General features: G+C 47.3%; 1 protein-coding gene across 4 annotated transcripts in view; it reads left to right on the top strand.

Annotated features, from left to right (window-relative positions):
- ZBTB11 (zinc finger and BTB domain containing 11) overlaps window positions 1-20853 on the top strand; it is a 2099144-nt gene that overhangs the window by 774260 nt on the left and 1304031 nt on the right. The gene's annotated exons all lie outside the window — the stretch shown is intronic.

Here is a 20853-nt window from a genome sequence, read left to right as displayed (position 1 = left end):
CTGCACTAAAACTGACAATGCACATCCATCTTTCTCATGCACATACAATGAAAAGGGTTTTGCATAATCAGGGGTCCCTAACACTGGTGCTGAACAAAGGGCCTGCCGGAGTTGCTGAAAAGCAGTATCACACTCATCTGACCAAGGGATTGGGATAGGCGTGTCCTTTGTCAAGAGGGCTAACAATGGCTTAGCTATGTGCGAAAACCCCAATATCCACTGTCTACAAAAAGAAACGAGGCCCAAAAATGCACGCACATCCTTCTGTGTGGACGGTCTCGGTGTGTCCAAAATTACTTGGATACGATCCAGTGTGAGTGCACGCCCCTCCTTAGACAAAAGGTGACCCAAATAAGTCACCTTTGGTCTACAGAATTGCAATTTCTTCCTAGATACCTTATGATTGTGGGATGCTAAAAAGGAGAGTAAGGATAACGTACTCTTCTCACACAACTCCAGGGTGTCAGCCGCCAGCAAGATGTCATCAACATATTGAATGAGGGCGACCCCCTCGAGCAGAACAAAGGAATCCAATTGTCTTTTCAAAGCCTGACTGTAAATGCTAGGGCTTTCTGTGTAGCCCTGGGGAATCCTGCAAAAACGATAAGATCTATTATTTAATGTAAACCCAAAAAGATATCGGCTATCGGGATGAATGGGAATGGAAAAGAAGGCATTCTTCAAATCGATCACAGAGAACATAGTCGCCGTAGGTGGGACCAAAGTAAGCAACGTCGTGATATCGGAAACCACTGGGTACTGAGGTATCACGATCTTGTTCACTTCTCTCAAATCAATTATAAACCGATAAACTCTGGCATCCGTATCCTTTTTCAGTATGGGAAGAATCGGACTGTTACAAATGTTGTAGGGGACTTCCTCCACTACCCCTACCGCCATCAAATCCTGCACTATCTGTATGAGTGCCTCCTCACCCTCCTGGGAAATACGGTACTGTGGGAGGCGTGGCAACACCGCCCCCTCCTGGACACTAATGTGGACCGGTGGAATCACCATTTGTCCCACATCAGTATCCGAAGTTGCCCACAAAGCACGAGGGAGGGTAGCTAACAGCGCATCCTCTGACATCGTACACATCCGTTCAGATCGGGGGTAATTGTCATTCAATATTACCCGCACACCAGCAGGGGAGCAGCGGATAGTAGCCCTAAAATGCTTTAACATATCAAGACCCATAATGTTGTCCGGTGTGTACGGGGCAAGCAGAAACGGACAGGGTGCAGAAAAAGAATCAACCTTAAACATGAGGGGCTGCGAAAGAGGGCTTCGGGAGAGTGTACCGTCAAACCCTACCGATGTGACCATTAAGCCGGATGGGGGAGCCCCCGGAACCAATTGCTTAGACAATGCACTACGTGTCGCTCCTGTATCCACCAGGAACTGATCAGTAGAGCCCAAAACCTCAGCCGATACATAAGGGCCCTTCTGATCGACCGGCACCTCAACCGATTCTAACCCCCATCCAACGCATTCCTATGCATGCTGAGAGTCATGGTACCCCGACCGGTCAATCCCCGACGCTTGGTACTGATGCTGGCGATCAAAAACGTTCGATCTATCTCGGTGCTGCCCAGCAGAGTCAAAACGAGCCTGTTCGTTAGAATTCCCTCGAAAGTTCGAGAAACCCCCTCTACCTCGCGGGCCACCGTGGGTATGCCCCTGACGCGATGCATGCAACACCGGGCAGTCCCTAGCCCAATGACCCGATTGCTTACAATACGCACATTGGTTCCTATTCAAATCAGATCGGCCCGAGGGAGGACCATAAGATCCTCCCCTACCTCTATTACTACCCCGTCGGGGCGGGCCATAGACTTGTGCCAACATCACCTTTGTTTTCAAATCTTTCGATTTCTTTTCCTCCTGGCCCCTTGCTTCTTGCTCCTGACGCTCATAATACTGGGCGATAGTCAGGAGGGCCGTCGGTGTAGCGGAAGACCAAGAACTTTCACTCGTTTTTAAACGGGCTGCAACTGCCGGCAGCAGATTAGCCACATATTTATCCGCAAAAAGGTGGCGGCCCGTATCGTCAGTAAGCGACTGGCCACTAAAATCATGAAACGTCTCCTCAAAGCGCGTAAAGAAGTCCGCAACTGACTCGTCAACTTTCTGTTTACATGCAGCTAACATATTCCAGTCAATCTTTTTAGGGGGAATAATTGTCTTCAACTTAGCCACAATAGCAGCAGGGAGATCTAAAATATTCTGGGGCGGTTTCTGCGCGGGCTTCCGCTCCCTATCCTCATCCTCAAGGTCAGACCACCGGGCCTTAAAGGCAACTATATCATCTACCTTTCGGACAGATCGCCACATATCCGGTGGTAGAATAAGCCCAAAGAACAAATCTATATCTGCTAAAGTCATAACGCAAGAATTCAAGGCCCCCTCGACTTCTTCATAGAAGGCCGCTGGATTCTTGCGGGGGTCAGGCAGCGCATTCTTTAATGCCATAACATCAGCTCTATGCCACGGAGTATAAACCCAATTATACACAAAATATCCCTTCGCATCGGCGGAGGTAATGTCCGAGCTAGTCCCCGCTCCTTTAGGAGGAACATACAAAGGCGCCGCCTCGCGCATTGGCTTAGCATGCACTAGATCGCTCTTATCTGATTGAGAGGTGGATGAGTGGCCTCCTGCGGTACACGAATCCGACTGCGTCTCCTCCCCTGCTCGTGGGCGCGCTTTTTCTTTATGGGCCAGCACCGCGTCCCGCAAGGCGAATAGCCGCCGAGCCGTATCAGGAGCCTTAGAGGGAGAAAAAACACCATCATGCAATGCTTTAGCATCCGATGTCACTTCTTCAGGCTCAAAGACACTAGAATATTTCCGAAAAGCAGCAATCACTTCCTCAGCGAAATGACTCAAAAAATACAATCTCTCTCTATCCTGCCACGACCCCCAAGTATGGAACAATTCATCCACGGACACCTTACCCTTAAGTGCACGGAAGGAAATTTGCCGAAGCTCAGCCATATGCTCAGCCGATAACATGGACCGCGTATCTACCTTACCCGGACCCGGGACAGAATCTTGCGGCCTCGGAGCAGATGCGCCGACATAAGGGGGCGGAGAGCGATCTAGTAAATAAAAATCATCATCAAGATTATTAAGGACAGGATAAAGTGGCTGCCGAACAGCATATTGACCCGAAACTTGCAGCCTACGCTCTTTCTCTTGTCTCTCTGTCTGTTCTCTGTCTTCCCGACGCTTCGCTTCCTGGGCTCGCACATGATCATTCTTCCGTTGTTCTTTATCAAACAGCGCTTTCTCACGCTTCTCTCGCTCACGCACCTCCTTCACCCACAACCGCACTCACTCAAACATATCCTGCCGAGCACGTCGCTTACACATACACTGTTCCACATACTCAATCTTACGTATATCAAACGATCCATACAAAGGCCATCGCAACTCAGGATCTTTTTTTGTATATTTCCTCCATACTGTGCTGTACATTATGGAAGAAAGACCATGCTTCACATACATATCCCTATTAGGAGTCCCCTCTGGGGGAGCTGGAGCAGATTCCTCGAGGTTCAACCGGTTTCCGAAACAGCAACACCACTTACGGAGTGCGCTGAAAGCAGGCATGCTCAGAAATAATGCAAAATATGCAATATTATAGAGAAAATGGCACTTAATCGTTGCGCCGTTCAAAGTTACACAGCTCCGGAGAAATCTCTCCACATTACCTGCCTATATGTGTTGCAACACATATATTTTCACAAAGACAAATTAAATATGACTAGTCATCACAAATCAAACTCAAATAGCCAGATCAGGCTTCAAAAACTCGGAGCAAGTACCGTACACCGGTTCTTACCAATCAAGAGTCCAGATTCCAACTGCCAAGCTCCACAATCGCCCAAACGGCTTTCACGGCAAGACCGACAGAAGAGGTCTCAGTCGAGGACCGGCGCCACCCAGACGGTCAGCTCGGAAGGGAAGGAAGAAAAACCTCGGGATGCCAGGGCTAAGACGCCGCTGGCAGTGATCACGTCCCCGGCCAAATTCCTCACCTTCGTCGCGACCAGTCCTTCGAGCATCCGAGTCGCCGATGAGCCCCACGTGACGGGCGCCAATTGATGAATACAGGCCCCAGCTAGGCCCGCAGGACACAAGGGTTCGCTCTCCTGTAATGGAATCTACAAGGAAGTTGGCACGGAAACTGCAAAGTACAAAGACAGCATTTATTAACCCTTAAGGGTGGTCCTACAATCCACACAACACTCTTCAGTATTGCATAGAGTAGCACAAAGAACTTACGTACATGGTCCCCTTTTATACACAATAGAGGGGCTCATAAGTGGGTGGATACAACATGAAGCCGAAGAACATTACCATTTATGGTCATTTTCGATACTGAATCAATATGTGGGCGGAGCTAACACACTCCTTGAGCCCGCGAAAACATGGTCAAGCAAGGCTAACTGATAACAGATGTGGTCAAGTCTGGGCATGTGCCAGATGGACAAAGGAGCTATTTATAGACTGTTACTAGGCAGATTACAAGAGCAACTAACACAGAGGTTGGACTCTTCTCGTGAGGAACACGTGGAAGCATGACAATACAAAATGGAGTCCGAACTTCGGTCAACATAACGGAGAAAACATGATCTATAAAAGGGGAATTAATGTCTTTAGTAAATGCTTAATCACATCGTCGTTTCAATTTTCAACACCCCCTCCCCCTTACGTTTCAGTGACTTACGGACTCCTTAATAAAGCAGAAAAAGTCAAACTAATACCTCCTATTTAGGAAGGAGGCTGTTCATGTGACCCACTGTTTAAAGAGTGTCGGTGGTTGAAGGTGGGGGCACCACCACCCCTGTTTGAGGTTCTTCATCTTCAGGCTGTGCTTACGTGAGAGGGAGAAGACTGATAAGAGAGCAAGAGGTGGGAAAACAGTGACAAATGGGCAAAGTAGGAATAGGAAAAAAACAGGAGTGAGAAAGGGAGGCGAGAAGTGTAGGGTGGTAGAAGAAAGAGGAAGAAGGGGGAATTAAAACTAGCAAGAGCAGCAGAAGGGACAATGAATTAAAACTAGGTAATTTTATTTATTAATTTTTTATTTATCATCTTAATTTCGACTTAAAAATGTCATAAAAGAGATCACAATACAATACCAGCACAAATCATTACAAATTGTGAGATAAAAGCCAAAAAGTACATCTTCCCATAAAAGTTATTAGTCATAAAAACATTTTCTTCAATTATACAAAAGGTCAACTGGAAGTCCCACTCCTCGTTAATAGCCTTCATGCACCTTAAACTAAACTTCGGTACACTGAATCTCATTTTACCACATAATTTCTTCTGATATTCCACATGGCAGCTATAAATTTACTTACAGCAAAATCAATTGGTGGGGATAGGTCAGTTTTTAATATTCGATAAGAGTGCAAACAATGCCTAATCCCCAGGTTTCTGCATATAGGAATGATCGACTTCTTCCTAGGCTTCCGATAGGAAGGACAGAAGAACATTATATGAATATCATTCTCCAGCTCCTCGGTGCAAGCTGGACAATTTTTGAGAGTAGGTGGGTACCATCTGCTGGTAAGGGCTCTAATTGGTAGGGAGTCGTGTCTCCATTGGAGAAACAGCTTCCTTAGGCCAGTGGGACTAATGTCGTCCAGCACGGTCTCCATCGTGTAGTAATCTTTCGTTATTATGAATGTGCTGGACAACGTCCCCATTGGGTCATTCAGTAAGCAAGCAGACAAGTTATAATCATAATACATATTGACCAAGTCTTTACGCGATATGTTTCTACAAGCCTCTTTCGGGTTAGTCCACAGTGAAGGGCAACCTAGCCTCTCAAATTCCTGCCTTATATATTTTAGCCAGGGAAGTTTTCACGCATTTGGGAGTTTTAACAATTCCAAGAGTTCTTGCCTGTAACTAAAAAGTTCAGGGGTTACCCAAAGACGCCTCCAGAAAGTTAGAGGCTTTAGGCCCAATTCCTCCTTTAGTGATCTTAATCCCAAATCAAGCCTGAGGGGAAGAAGGGGTGTGCTAATAGGCAGGGAAGCCAACTGCCTAAGAAACTTGTTTTCCGTGGCTGTAATTGCAGGGGCACAATTGTGGCCCCACAATTCACCACCATAGATTATCACCCCACGTGCCTGCATTTTATAAATTTCGAGAGGGGGCCCGATGGGTTTTGTCGTGGATTTATTCCATAGTTTGAGGATCCCCCAACCTTTTGAGTTAACTTTAACTGTGATTTGGTCTGGTGTTGAGCCCAGGTCACATTTTCGTTAAGAGTCAAACCCAGATACTCGAACGTCTGGACTCTTTCCAGGCACACACCATCAATAGCAGGGTTTGGGCGGGATGTCTTCGGAGGATTGAAAATCATAAATTTCGTTTTGGACGTATTTATTTCCAGCCCCCGGTCGTGGCAGAAAGAGACAAAACCATCCAAGACTCGCTGAATACCCATTGGTGTCTTAGCGAGTAACAGGGTATCATCAGCGAACATAATCGCTGAGATCCCTGTACCAGCAAGCCTTGGGGCGTCTCTATTGGGGACCGCATTCAGATGGGAGATTACTCCATTTACGTAGAGGCAGAACAGGGTTGGCGCCAAAACGCAACCCTGCCTAACCCCCCTGCCAACGGAGAAGCTAGATAACAAATTGCCTTCTCTCCCACACCTGACCCTTGCGAAATTATGAGTATGGAGTCGTATTATGGTATCCAAAAGGGGGGCTGGGATTCCTAGCTCCCGTAAAACACTCCAGAGTTTCCTACGTGGGACCAGATCGAAGGCCGCACGCAGGTCTACGAAGACAGTATATAATGAACCGCCCTCAACCTTGACCGTTTTCCAGAAGAGCATAGCCAGTCTGAAAATCTGGTCAGTGGTGGATATGCTCTTTCTGAAACCCGCCTGATACTGACTTAGGATCTCAGAGTCCTCCATCCAATCCAGGAGGCGGTCCAAAATCAGCCTTGCGAAGAGTTTCTGAGCTACATCTATTAGGCTGATTGGCCTGTAGTTGGCTGGTAGCAGAGGCGACCCTTTCTTAAAAATAGGGACTACCTCTGCTCCCAGCCAAGTACTTGGGACCGCCATACCTCCAGAGATTGCATTAAATATTGTTAAAAGATAGGGAGCCCAAACCCCGGGTTCGTGTTTATAAAGATCTCCCGGGACCTTGTCCAACCCTGGTGCTTTGCCCGCAGGGAGCTTGGATATAGCAGCCCGGACCTCGCCCAGAGTAAAACTAATCTCGGATGAGCCATCGACGTGGCTGGTCAACAAATCACCCGGAGGAACCTCCATACAGGAATTGTCCCCCTTATACAGAGTGCTAAAGTGTTCTTCCCATACCTCTGCAGCAATGTTCGGCATCACTGCTAGCTCTGGTTCAACCGAACCAGTGGTCACAATCTGCCAAAACTTCCGTGCATCCTTACCGGCTAGGGCTGATGTTAACCTAGCCCAATTTTCGTTCCCCCACTCAAGCTTGGCATGATAGATTAGCTGCCGGTATACTTGCCTCCTATATTGAATGAGATCCCTACTTGTATTATCTTTCAATGCATCAAGCAGTTCTCTCTTCGCCATCCTACATGCCCTGTTATACCAGGATGGCTTCCTTCCTACCCTTTTCCCACTTGGGCCTGGGGGATTTAAGATATCTGAGAGACTATTAAATAGTGACTTATTAAGTTCTCCCAGTCTTTCATAAAAATCAAACGCAGGTTGTTGCTCAATAAGAGCTGTGATGACCCTTCTATACAATTCACATAGTCTCTCGGGATTGTCGACCAGCTTGTCCCATCTCACCCTACATCTGTTACTAGACAGGATAGCCCTGCTAGATGTATCAGACTGCGATAATGAACTACCCTTACACACGCCTGGTGCGGAGAAATCCAGGATCAAGGGGTTATGGTCGCTCTCTCGCCTAGATACCACCTTAAAGTCTAGAACTCTGTTCCAAGCCCTGCACTCAACAAAAATATAGTCAAGTAGTGCCTCCCTCCCTGCCTTATTAAAGGTGGGCATAGAGGGGTTATCGGATTTTGCGCGGCCATTACATGCCCTGATCGAGTGGGCCAACGTCAGGGATGTAATTTGGACGGCCAGAGGAGCCCATGTCCTTGCCGTGGGGCCTACCACATGTGGGATTTTCCATAAATCGTCTTCCTCCTGATTTGCGCCATCCAACAACCCCTCAAGTGGTTCAAAGTGGGAATTAAAATCTCCTCCCACCACGAACGTGACACCCTCAGGGATTCTAGTTAGGACAGTGGATAGCTCTACAATGGCCTTTGACTCGGCGGAGAGGCTCACGGGTCTGGAGTAGACATTGACCAGAGCAAGTCTGGAGCCAGTCCGCCACTCCAGAAACACACACTGAACATCCTCTGTCGCTGTGTCCAGGGCTCTGGCACTGCAACCCAAATGGGTTGCACCCTAGGTTGTTAAACCCCCTGACGGTCGACCTTTTCCACCCCACCTGGCAGGGACTGGGAATGAAGCAAATCCCACACGAAATTGCTCTTCCCTAGCCCATGTTTCCTTTCAAAAGGCAAATATCATGCAGATCTATGAATGAGCCCCACTCGGGGCAGGCCAGCTTGTTACCAAGGCCTGCTACATTCCAGAAAAGGATTTTTAATACAGATGGGCCGTGAGGGGTTTCGGGGGGTTGCATAGAGAATTCTTCATTACTAGCGTTCGCCGGGCCAGGGGGTGAATGTCCTCGGGGAGGATGCCCGCTACCAGGGATGGCTATCACTGACCCCAGCTGCACTGTATGAGGAGCCCCCCCCTTCACCTCCCCCAGTGCCATCCTCCCAGCGAAGTCAGTCTACCTGCTCAAGGCAACTGTACCTATTGGTACAAGAATAATCACCTAAAGTAGGTGCATCATAACGAATGTACCTGTGCCTTCTGCCTTGGAAACTGGTTCCCACCCATGTCCACCCTTCGTCATTCCCTGGATGGATTCGGATATTTCGTGGGGGGTAAAAAAAGGACAGTGGCAGAGGTTGAATAGATGTGCCTCCCGAACTACCCAGCCAGTTTCAAATATGAGAGACAATCTGTGGATTTCTAAAATTCACCAGAATGCAGTCACCCTTAATTTTCTTCGCAGTATTTCCCACCCATGCAACCCTCCTGACCGTCAACAAATCACCTCTCATATTGGGGGGGAGGGGGCTATGAATGTTCAGCCAGCTGATCACTTTGTTTTTTAGGGAATCAAAGGTTTCTGGTGCAGAGTTAGTAAGCTCAGGGACGCCGCTTAAAATTACTACATGAGGTGCTGCCTCTGGGGGAAGATTAACTACATTTTTCCAACTTAAACTGCCTGAATCTTGAGTAGTACGGCCGCCAGTCTCAGTGGGGGTCTTTACTAACTTAGTTGAATTTGATTTGACTGCCAGGTTAGATTTCCTTACTAGGGAGGATGGTTGCCCGAGGGAGGGTAGTGACGTTACAGGAGTAGAAAGTGGGGGGTTGGGTAGGGATAGAGATACTCCTGCTGGGATCGGTTGGATTGCTGTCACAGGAGTTATCAAACCAGCAGAATTAGACAGAGGGGGAACAACCACATTCATTGAAGACACACTTTGGGTGCTGCCCTTGCTCCTCAGGTAATCCTCAATACCCCCAGTAACCGTTTCTATTTCTTTTAACCTAGCATCAATATGGTCGAATCTGGCCATCAGGGGGACTAAAAATTCCTTCAAAACATTAATAAGGGCGTTGGTTGATTGATCCCCCCCCCCCCCCCCCCAACCCGACCCCTCTCCAAAGATAAAAGAAGCAGGCTGTGCTAACGACCGTATTTGTACGGGATCGGTTGTATTGGCAATTACATTGAGACTTAAAGTTGGAGGACTGTCCGCTGAGAGCGAAGTGTTCGCTGGGTTATCAAGGGGAAGATCTAATTTAGCCCTTTTTCCTCCCTTGAACTTCCTCCCTCTTTTCCTTTTTGGGACAGCACCCTCCCGCAACCCTCGTGCGCGGGATACATTTAGGTCACTCCCCTCATCCAAAGTCAGAACTGCCTCAGATGTAGAAGCAGATACACACTCAGGAATAGGCTGGAGCGAATCTCGGCGTGAAGATGAGGTAGTCCTAAGCTCTTGCAAGACAGATTCAATCGTTTGGTCGATACTGTCCAAGAGAGCTATATGGGAATCATCCGCCTTCTCAGGGGTTCTAACAGTCGCAATTAGACCCAGAGAGGATCTTCTGGTGCTTTCAATCCCATCCGAGAGCCGCCTTTCCAAGACGGTTAGTTCATTGTTCACCACAGTGTTGGCCCTAATGAGAAAACTATCCAGAGTACCTGCAACCATGGACATTGATGCCGTGGCTTTGCTTCTCATCTCCCTTGATGAGATTGCCTCGTTCTTTAGCGATACACTAAGCAGAGACCAAGAGGGGGGGCCCGGTCCGGTCTAGCCCGTGCTTGAACGGGCTTAAACGGGCCCGCCCTTTGCCCGGGCTTCGCCCCGGTCTTCGTCCCGCGTGCGTCCCGCTCGCGCGTTGATGGGCGTGGCTAAAATAGTCGGGGTGAGGGGATCGGGAAGAGGCCCCCAGCTGCTGCCAATAGTCCGCGCGCAAGGCCCGCTGGATCTCGCAGTCCCGAGCCGACTTTCCCCGTGTAGAGACACTCCTCCCTCAATGGAGGGTCCTTTACCCCAGGTCTGCTGCTCCGTGTCAGAAAGAGGTTGAGACAGTACGAATTCCAAGCTTATTCAGTCAGTGGCACAGTACTCGCCTCTACCACCTCAATCCCACACGAGCTCGATATGTTCTCTTGAGCTAATTAGTGAACCCATCATTTGGTTGTACTGGAGCGAGCTCCTGTTATGTTATGCTATGCATAACTTAACCGGAGAAAAATTTAAAAGGTTGATGTACTTAATGCATCCGATATATAATTCTCGGTTACGTTTTAAATACCGTCCAACTCGGAATTCCTACCCGTGCGCAAATATGGCTGTGAGTTAAACACTTACAAATGACACCTGGCGTGATCTGCAGATCACACCCCCCAGTTATGAGGAATGCCAATCCAGCCTTCCTTCTGATGTTTTGTAACTATAATCAGGGCCACTGTATTTATGCAGCAGGGGAGGGCCACATTATGCAGCAGGGTTGAGTAAGTTATTCAGCAAGAAAAGGCAAATTATGCAGCGTAATGTGGCACGTTTTAAGATAGTATTATTCAATTTATTGTCATTTTTACACTTGTTAACACTGTGGGCATTTTTTGCACCTCATTAGTACCAAATTAACACCCAAGTATAGCAGTAAGCAACAGAAGGGTTGCCAGTCAAAGTTTGCAAAGAGCTATCCACTGTGCGGCAACATGTGTCCCTGCATTTCTAGTAAATTTTTAACCGTTAGAACTAGAAACACATTTTTTTTGGTTAAAATCTGAAGATTATGTGGCAAATGTGACAAATCTACAAATATGCCAAAAAACAGAGGCTGTACAATCGCATAATTCCAGTAGCCTCGACTAATAATTGAATTGGGAAATACTAACACATGTTGTTTACAGTACTTAGAAATGACAAAAGTGCGGTTTGAAGCGTCACATAAAAACGATCAAGCTATGGAGCCAGTCTTCCAGAATAGACAATGTATGAGTCTCTCTCACTCATCTCATATAATCAGTGCATAATTTGTAAATTATGAAGTCCAGGTGCTCAAATGTTTGTCGAAGGCCACACCCACTTTTTCCTGCTCTGCCCACTTACTCTACCCACATCCTCAACTGGCACTGCGCAGTCAGAGGTAATACCCTATCTGAATTTCAGCAAGGGAACCTGCCTCAAGTACGGTTTTGATAGGAGGTTTCCCCGCCCGTGAACATTTTGAAAAGGATGAAATCAAAAGTGCATTTAAAGCAAATTTTGAGAATAAATTAGCTAAAATGACTGATACATTGAAAAGGGACACGACTCTCATGAAGTAAGGACTTAGGCCAGTGATCAGGAAAGCGGACGATAAAGTTATCTTCATGCACAGACTGACTAGTTTGTGTGAATAGGGCTAAAGGGGGATTGAGTTGATATCTCTATGCTTCAGTTTCCTGGTCTGCTGAAACTGGAAGCACTTCCATACAGGCTTACCCCAGCATTTACAATGTCTTCACTTGCATAATCCTACTGCAGCTCCAATGTAAGGATTTTCAGAGCCCCATTGACTATTACTTGTTGACAAACCGGTCCTATTTACCCTGGTAACAAGGCTTTATAGGACTGTTCAGTTTGCCGCCATCTTGTTTGTAGCAGGGCATTAACATAACAGCTGTAAGACAGCACTCTCCGGATGTGCAGATTATGTTTGTGGGAGACATCTATATTAATTTCAACTAGATGCTGACCAAAACTTCCCACTGTACTGTGCCTGTTCCAGATCAATGGAAGAGATCGGGTTGCTCTCTCTTCAGAGCAGGGAGACACAGTGGAGATCACCTGCCCTAGCAGCATTACCAAATTTATCTGGAAAGCTCAAGTTTTTTCAGAAACTCCAAAAAAACCACTACACAAGCATGGGAGAACCCAGCCTGCCTGTGGGTGGCTGACCCCAGAGAAGAATCACTTAAACATACAGTGGCTGGGATACAGGGGCAAAGCAAGTACAAACCCGGCCCATGGTGGAGTGTTATCAGGGGAGGATGTATGAAATGTCTGTCACCAGGCGTGCAGATATTGCAAAACCCAGTCAAGTTCCTTTTAAACATGCATCTCATGAAAGTTTTAACATTACGTTAAGTATATATCATAATTCAGTATTATTTGTAGAATATCTTCTTGTGAGGGAGTACAGCGGTGACCTTCCTCACAGAGAACATGGTGATGACATGAACTCTTGGTGTGCTCTTTCATTCCTGCACTCAGTCCTGCATGTGACTACTTTATGGGTTAAAGTTTCTGGGAGGACCAACTCTCTGTCCTTTGTGTTTACTTTTACTGGAAAGGTTATACATTTACCATTTTCTGCACTATTCCTATTTTTGCTAATTCACCACAAAAATAATACCGCTATGCTGCTGCGAGACGTGGGGCGTCTGCTGACCCCTGTGCCTTTGTTCCTGCCTGCTGGTCATTATTTGGGGCCGTGTCTTTGTTGGAGCTTGCTTGGGGCTGCCTGCTTGTTGCCTCCCCCGATGCCGCTGCCTGAACACCGGAAGGCGCGGCCGCAGAGCGGGAAGACTACATTCCCCAGAGACCTTTGAGCCCAGGACACCACGCACGACATCCTCGCGCCTGGTGGCGCTGAAAGGTGACCTCAATCTCCCGCGTCGCGGGCAGCGCGCGGGCAGCGCCGGGAGAAGCCCGGGACAAGGGCGGGATTGTCCTAGGCCGTCAGAGGCCGGAGGAGGCTGGGCGGGGCACCCCCTTAACAAGGTCAGAGGATTGTATGCGTGACATTTCAAAACCTACATTCCTTCCATCATTCTAGCAGTTGTGTACCAACAAACAGTGATATTGGGTAATTTGTGGCAGGGGGAGTTTCAGGTTATTACCTGGCCATGGCAAGACGCCGTGCCAAAGTACTAGATGGAAATGCGTGTAATACGATCGACACTTATCTGGTAAAAGCAGTTAGCGCCCTTACGCAAGAAATCGATCGCACTGAAAGGCGACTGTCTATGGGATCAAGTGTACTACAGGTAGACCAGGACAATCCAAGTAGACCATTGAGCCCCACTAGTGAAGCGGTTGCGGCCCCAATTGTATTAGAGGGTACTAACAATAATGATACTAATCATTCTTACATTTAGATTACACCTAGACTGTTTGACACGGAGAGTAGTCCCATTCCCTTATTATCCCCACCGGCCAAAGCAAAAAGTCTGCGAAAGAAAACAAGGTAATGTGAAGGCGAAACGGGATAAAAGAATTACTACAGTAGGGAATATGGTCACCACTCGAACAAGGGCTAAACAAAATTCTGATATATCGCTCAGTATAGAAGCGGTTTTTGATAAATTAATTGAACTGATTAGGCCCTTACATGAAAAAGTGGACAATCTGGCTAGGGAGGTCCATAAATTAAGTGGGAATTTAGACAAAATTGGTTCTCGCCCATATAAGGAAAAAGAACAAGCACAGAGGTAAATAATGTAAAAGAGGGTAATAATGTGGAAAATAATGGAACCTCAGTCATGACCAATCCTATGGCTTTAAGTCTTAGTAGTGTTCCCCTAGGAAAGCAACATGATAAACATTACACATGCGGAGATCAGATTAAGAATCCCCGTCCACCCACAGGAAGAAGTACATCAATTCTTAGAAATCAGGGCATACAGTTAAATGAGAAACCTTCATCTGCAGAACAACTCAGCAAAGAAAACAAAGATTTAACGACAATCAACACTAGGCAGATTCCGGCTTTCATTAATTTACCCCCGGAATGTAGTGCCTATGTTGCAGTACTCGCAAACGTTCCTAAATTAAGGTACGGCCAAGTAGAAAATCACGATATGCTTAAAAATAAAACCCTACACTGGCTGTCCAATAACTGCAACTTTCCAATGGAGGGCGCAAATCAGATTATTTTAACACAAAGGGTGGGATGGGTGGGCCCCCTCAGGAAATTTTTTGAAAGGGGGACTGCATCATTATAAATTTTAAATCCTGCTCATGGGCTCAAAGTACTCTTACTAATGCTCCACCCCCATCAATACGGGAATTTAATACAACCCTATTACCTTTAGGGTATTCCTACAGGCACCTACTGGAACTCGGTCACCATGGCAACTTTAACCATACTACAAATAACTTGGCAACATTCCAGAGGCCTCGTCCTTATTTTCCAACACCAACTTATAATAGATTCCAGGTATTTGAATCATTAGAGGATAACGACTGACATAAGCTGCCAATGGGTATAAATAAGGCTAATGCCACCATAGGGGACACAAAGAATGTCTCATCTGAAGTATGTAAAGAGCAATTGGGACATGATACCCAGCGACCCCATGTTTCACCTAAGGTAGTGACTGGATTACTTAAACCTACCGTATTTAATACCTCTGAGGATGATAGAGTCACTGTAACAAAGAGAGTGGGAGGGAAATCATTATTAATTAATCTAGAAACCCAGCATATGATCTCCCATGTAGAAACACCAACACTTCCCCATAACGAACCTGTAGTTAACACAGGTATAGTTTTGGGATACAGCGTAGTGACCTGGAATATAGCAGGCCTTAACAGAAAACTGGATACACCTTTCTGGGGGGGTTTCATCAGTGCAGGATATGACATCATCTGCCTCCAGGAAACTTTTTTGTTTTTGTTTTTTAAAATTTTTTTAAATTTATTTATTTATTTTAAACGTAGTTTATTGGTTTTCTGAATATTACAACTTCCGCCGACCGCAGTATACATCAGAACAGATCACTATCGATACATTCGGCAAAGAAGCTCAATAATAATAAACAGTGAGACAAATAACTGTGAGTGACCAGTGGCCTAATCCGGAACAACAATGTCCATGTTCACTGCCACGGAATGTCCATACTCTTCAACCTCGTCCAACGTTGACTCTTGAAATATGCAATAACTACTCTGAATGTAACATAAGTCCCCCCCCCTCCCATCTCCTCCCCCCATCCCAACGATCCCCCATCCTACCCTCCCCCCCTCTGCCAGGCCAACGTAACTCGTGGTCCATGCTTCGACATATTCATTCATGCGGGCCGCCTTCTGTCACCCTCCCCGGACCCGGGGTCCCTCCCTCCCCGGAAGACGCCTCAGCTACACTGGATATAGTGACTTGGGAGGCCTGTCCCTCTATCTCCTGCACCATTGCGCCCCATGCCAAGAGCACCTCAGGCAGCTTGTCATCCTTCCTTGTACTTCGCATATGCCCCTCCTCAGCCAGGGCCCACCCCCGGAAATCGGACCTCCACTTTGCCAATGGCGGTCCCTGCTGTGTTAACCAGTAGATGGCTATGCGCCTCTTGGCAATAACTAGCCCCAGGATCAGGAACCGCCTACTTATCTTGCGTTTTGGGTCCCGCGGAATCAAGCCTAGAAGGGCATGTGCGGGGATCCAATGCTATAGTCCATCCGGTTATCCGGGTCAGAGCACCAAGAACCTCCCTCAATACGCCTGGATTGATGGACACGTCCAAACCATATGCACAAAATCTGCTGGATCAAAGCGACATCTAGGGCAATGGGGGTCTCTGGAGCCATCAATGGCGTGCAACCTTCTAGGAGAGAGGTACGTCATATGTATTATGTTGTACTGAATTTGCTTAAAACGATTGCTCACTGACACCTTTCGCACATTCTCATGTATCCTTTCCCAGTCTCGTGTCGTGACCTCCTGAGGACACACCCGCTGCCATTTTTCTTCTATTTTTAGGGGTCCGCTCTTTTTATCATCCCGTAACGCCCTATAGAGGTGAGTGACACGTTTTCGCCCTCCCGCCATGGCGATCAGAGTAAGCAGAGTCCGGGTGTGTTTCGGGGCCTCCGGAAACGTAGGCCATAGTTGTCGTGCCGTTGCCGCTATATTTGCATATTGCAGAAACTGCCCTGCCCCCAACTCAAAGGCAGTTATCACCTCCTGGTAAGTGATACATTTTCCTTCCAGGTACAGGTCGGACAACATCAGGCAGCCCCTCGTCTGCCATGCCTCCGTCGACATCACCTGTTCAATCTGTGCAAAGGGCGGCAGCTGCCATATGTCCGCCTCTGGGGCAAAAGGTCTGTCCTGTATAATTTTACGAACCACTCGGTTCCAAATTGCAGCCCCAAGCCGGACCATAGGCGAACCGGGCGCCGCCTGCCCCCCGGCCTGCCATAACAATCTCACGAGCTGTCGGTCCCCATACGTACCCTCCAGAAGGGATGTCTCCCAAGAGGGATCAGCGTCCAACCAGGCTATGGTATGCTGCAATTGCGATGCAAAGTAGTAAAGTTTCAAGTCCGGGATCTCTAGACCCCCGGTACCCCAACTACGTTTCAGGATGTCTAAACTAACTCTGCATCTCTTCCCATTCCATAATAATTGGACCAACAGTGAATCGAGTTCCCGGATGACTCTGTGTGGAATTTCAAAAAAGGAGCCTTGCATGACATAGAGACAACCGGGCAGGACCACCATCTTCATGAGTGCAATCTTTCCCATCAGTGAGAGGTTAAGTGTGTTCCAAAACGTTATACTACCCTGCAACCCACGGATTATCCTTCCCATGTTGCGCTGATAAAACCCCGTCTCAGACCTATCGACCCATATCCCCAGGTATCGGACCGTGTCCTCCGCCCATGGAAGTTCCAGCGCCGGTCGTTGGCCCTCGCCCCAATTAATCTCCGCGGCAATCGCGTAAAGCTGTGACTTTGTTCTATTAATGTAGAGCCCGGAGGCTTCAGCAAATTGGGCCAACGCTGATAGCAATATCGACATTGATTGGGTCGGCCGACTCAAGCATATTAACGCGTCATCGGCGTACAATTACACCACGTGCTCCGCATTCCCCACTCGTACTCCCTGTCCTACAAGTATCCTGCGCAGGTGACACGCCAAGGGCTCCATTGCCAGGGCAAATAGCAGTGGGGAAAGCGGACAACCCTGCCGCGTACCCCGTGCTATAGGAAATGCGTCCGACACATACCGACCCGTACGAACCTGCGCCATCGGCCGTGCATATAGTAACTTATTACAGTTTACAAACCCCTCCCCCAAGCCCATTTTTAGCAAAACCTGCCATAGGTAATCCCACCTTATTGAATCGAATTCCTGTTCGATATCGAAGAACACCAGGGTGTCTTGTTGGGCCCGTCCTTCCACCGGTTGCATAATGTGGGCCAGGCGTCAGATATTCCGCAGCGTATTTCTGCCCGGTATAAAGCCGGACTGGTCATCATGTACCAGCCGTCGAAGGTAGGGGAGGAGCCGAGTCGCCAATACCTGACTAAGAATCTTAAGGTCAACATTCAACATGGAGATGGGCCTATAGGAGCCGGGGAGGACGGGGTCCTTCCCAGGCTTAGGGATCATCACAATCAATGCTTCCCTCAGGGAGTCTGGGAGTATACCACGTTTCTCGGCCTCCACTGTGATCTCCAGTAGTTTGGGGACCAGTAGGCCACCAAATTCCTTATATAGCTCGGCGGGTATGCCGTCCATTCCCGGGGACTTTGCAGTTTTGAGGTAGGCGATAGCTGCCCGTAGTTCTTCCCCACTAAAGGGGGCCCCCAAGGCTTCCTGACTCTCCGCGTCTACACTGGGCAGTTCCTCCTCAACCAAATAGGCCTCCACCGCCTCATAGGCCGATGGGGACTGTGTCTCAGAGTATATTTTACGTAAGTGGGCCACGAATACGTTATTTATCTCATGTTGGGCATACTCCAACTGTCCCATATCGTTTTTTAGTGCCAAGATCGGGTGAGGCTGGGTCTCTGCCCGTATCAGGCGCGCCAGTAGCCGTCCAGCCTTGTCCCCGTCCGTGTACCAGCGACTCCTACTCGCAGTTCTAGCATATTTGCCTAGCGAGTCCCATAATTCTCCTATCCGCCACCTCACATCGTCCCCCTCCGCCGACCACTTACTGTTCATGAGGAGTTCCTTTTCCAACGCCTCCAATCGTTCCTCTTGCCGCCGCAGATCACGCTCCAATACTGTTTTGACCCCCACCTCCGTGGACCGACAGATCCCCCGAACCACCACTTTCATCGCCTCCCATTCTGTCGCCCTGGTGCTGGCGGAGCCCCAGTTGAGCTCCATATACTCTGTCAGTCCCATCAATATGGCGTCTTTATAAACCGGGTCACCGAAAGCTTCAACATTGAGCCTCCATAATGGTATCTTAGACCTTGGTAGGGCCAGCGAGTACGTGATCAGGAGCGGGGAATGATCCGACAGATAGCGGGCTAAATATTGCGTCTCCGTTACCCGATAGATCGCCGTCTTTTGAATGAAAAAGTAGTCCAATATGCTAAAGGTATTGGCAGCAGGTGTGTGGCACGAGTACACTCTACGACACTAGGGTTATGGTGGCGCCACACACCCAGAAGGCCATAATTAAGAAGCATTTGGTTCATCGCTTCTCTGACTCGGGGCTTAGCATCCAGTCTGGGGGGGGGGGAGTCTATCAAGCTCCCCATCCATCGCACAATTAAAGTCCCCTGCCACCACCAATTCCGTGTCAGGGTCCAGATCCAACAGTCCCAATACCCGGCTTAAAAACCCACCATCGTCACTATTCGGGGCTGCCTCCAGGAAACCTGGTGTAAGGAGCCCATTTTTATAGAGGGCTATACTTCTCATTGGCTAAATGCCGTTAATTCCGCAGCCGGCAGGTCTAAGGATGGCCTTCTATTGTTAATATCAAATACATTGGCCAATTTTAAAGTCAAAAGTTGTACCCCAGTGGATATTTATACTCAGGTGCTGCGACTAGAATTTACTACAGGTAAAGATTTAATACTGGTCAACTATTATAATAATGTTTTTAAAAACAACAGAGGGAAAAATTTAGTCCCACTTATAAATGAAATTGAAAGGATTTTGGCGTTATCACTTAAGCAGACCATCATTCTCTGGGCAGGTGATTTTGATATTAGTTTATGTCCATTGGCTATGAGTAATTCATGTGGCTTTAGAAGGGAGATTGGCAATGATGAAGTTGTTGATCATTTACATTTCCCTCATTGCAGCTATGGTACAGCTTTGAACAAAATGATAGTAAAGCTAGATTTGGAATTACTTAGCTGCACTAAGAATAAGGACAATATAAACTGCCCAACTTTTACAGGGAGGAACGCCAATACATATATTGACCATATTTTGATTTCCAGCAATACTGACTATTCGAACCTAAGGGTTAATGAGCAAGTGTCAAGCGATCACAATAGCATATCTATCTCGCTATTGTGTTGGGGAAACAAACATATAGTGGAAACCGACTGCATTAATAATATCGAAGCCTTGAGATCAAACGGCATGAGAATCAAATGGGTTGGGATTGACCCGCAGAAAATGCATAAGGAGGTGGTAAGGAAATGTAGTACGGAGATAGATTACTGTCTTAGAGAAGAAGTTAATCTTAACACCCTTTTTACTACCTTTCTCAGGATCAGTGAAATAATAGAAGGCTTATTTACCAAAAGAAGCAGCGGGGAAAAGATAGCAAGCATAGGTTGGTTTGATAAAAGTTGTACTCGGGCCCTACATGAACTAAAACAAGCCCTGAGCATCAAACCCCGGAATAACATCCTTATTAAAACCCTACGTGGAAATTAAAAAACAACACTTGCTATTAGGAAAAGAGACCTCCAAGAAGAGGCTTGGAATAATCTTAATTTAGCTGCAGCTACAAATAATTGCAAACTGTATTGGGAGACTATAAATAGTCCCTTTTTAAAGAATGATAGTGTGCCTGAAATGACTTCGTTTATAGATTGTAATTCATGGACCGAACATTTTTTACATATTTTTAATCCGGAAAGGTTAGTTCTAGATTCAGTTTTGAGTAATGACTCCTTATGGCTACCACTACCACTGCAAATAAGTCTAGATGAGGTATATGAGGGCCTAATAAACAGCAAAGGAGGTAAAGCCCCTGGCCCGGATGGGGTTCCGGTGGATTTATATAAAACTGAAATAAACCACTGGGCCCCCATTTTAGCGAGATTTTTTAATGCGACTGCAGGGGGACAGCTACTGACATCATGGGGCCAATCTTTTATTATCCCCCTTTTTAAAAAAGGATCTAAATCCGAGGCATGCAATTACCGCCCCATATCCCTACTAGATTCCTCGATTAAAATATTGAGTAGAGGAGGAGCCTAGCGCGCAACCAAGATGGCCGCGTA

Source organism: Triturus cristatus, chromosome 8 (genome assembly GCF_964204655.1).
Source record: "Triturus cristatus chromosome 8, aTriCri1.1, whole genome shotgun sequence".
NCBI lineage: Eukaryota > Metazoa > Chordata > Amphibia > Caudata > Salamandridae > Triturus > Triturus cristatus.
The sequence above is the reverse complement of the archived record's forward strand: the minus strand, read 5'-3'. Positions and strand labels throughout refer to the sequence as shown.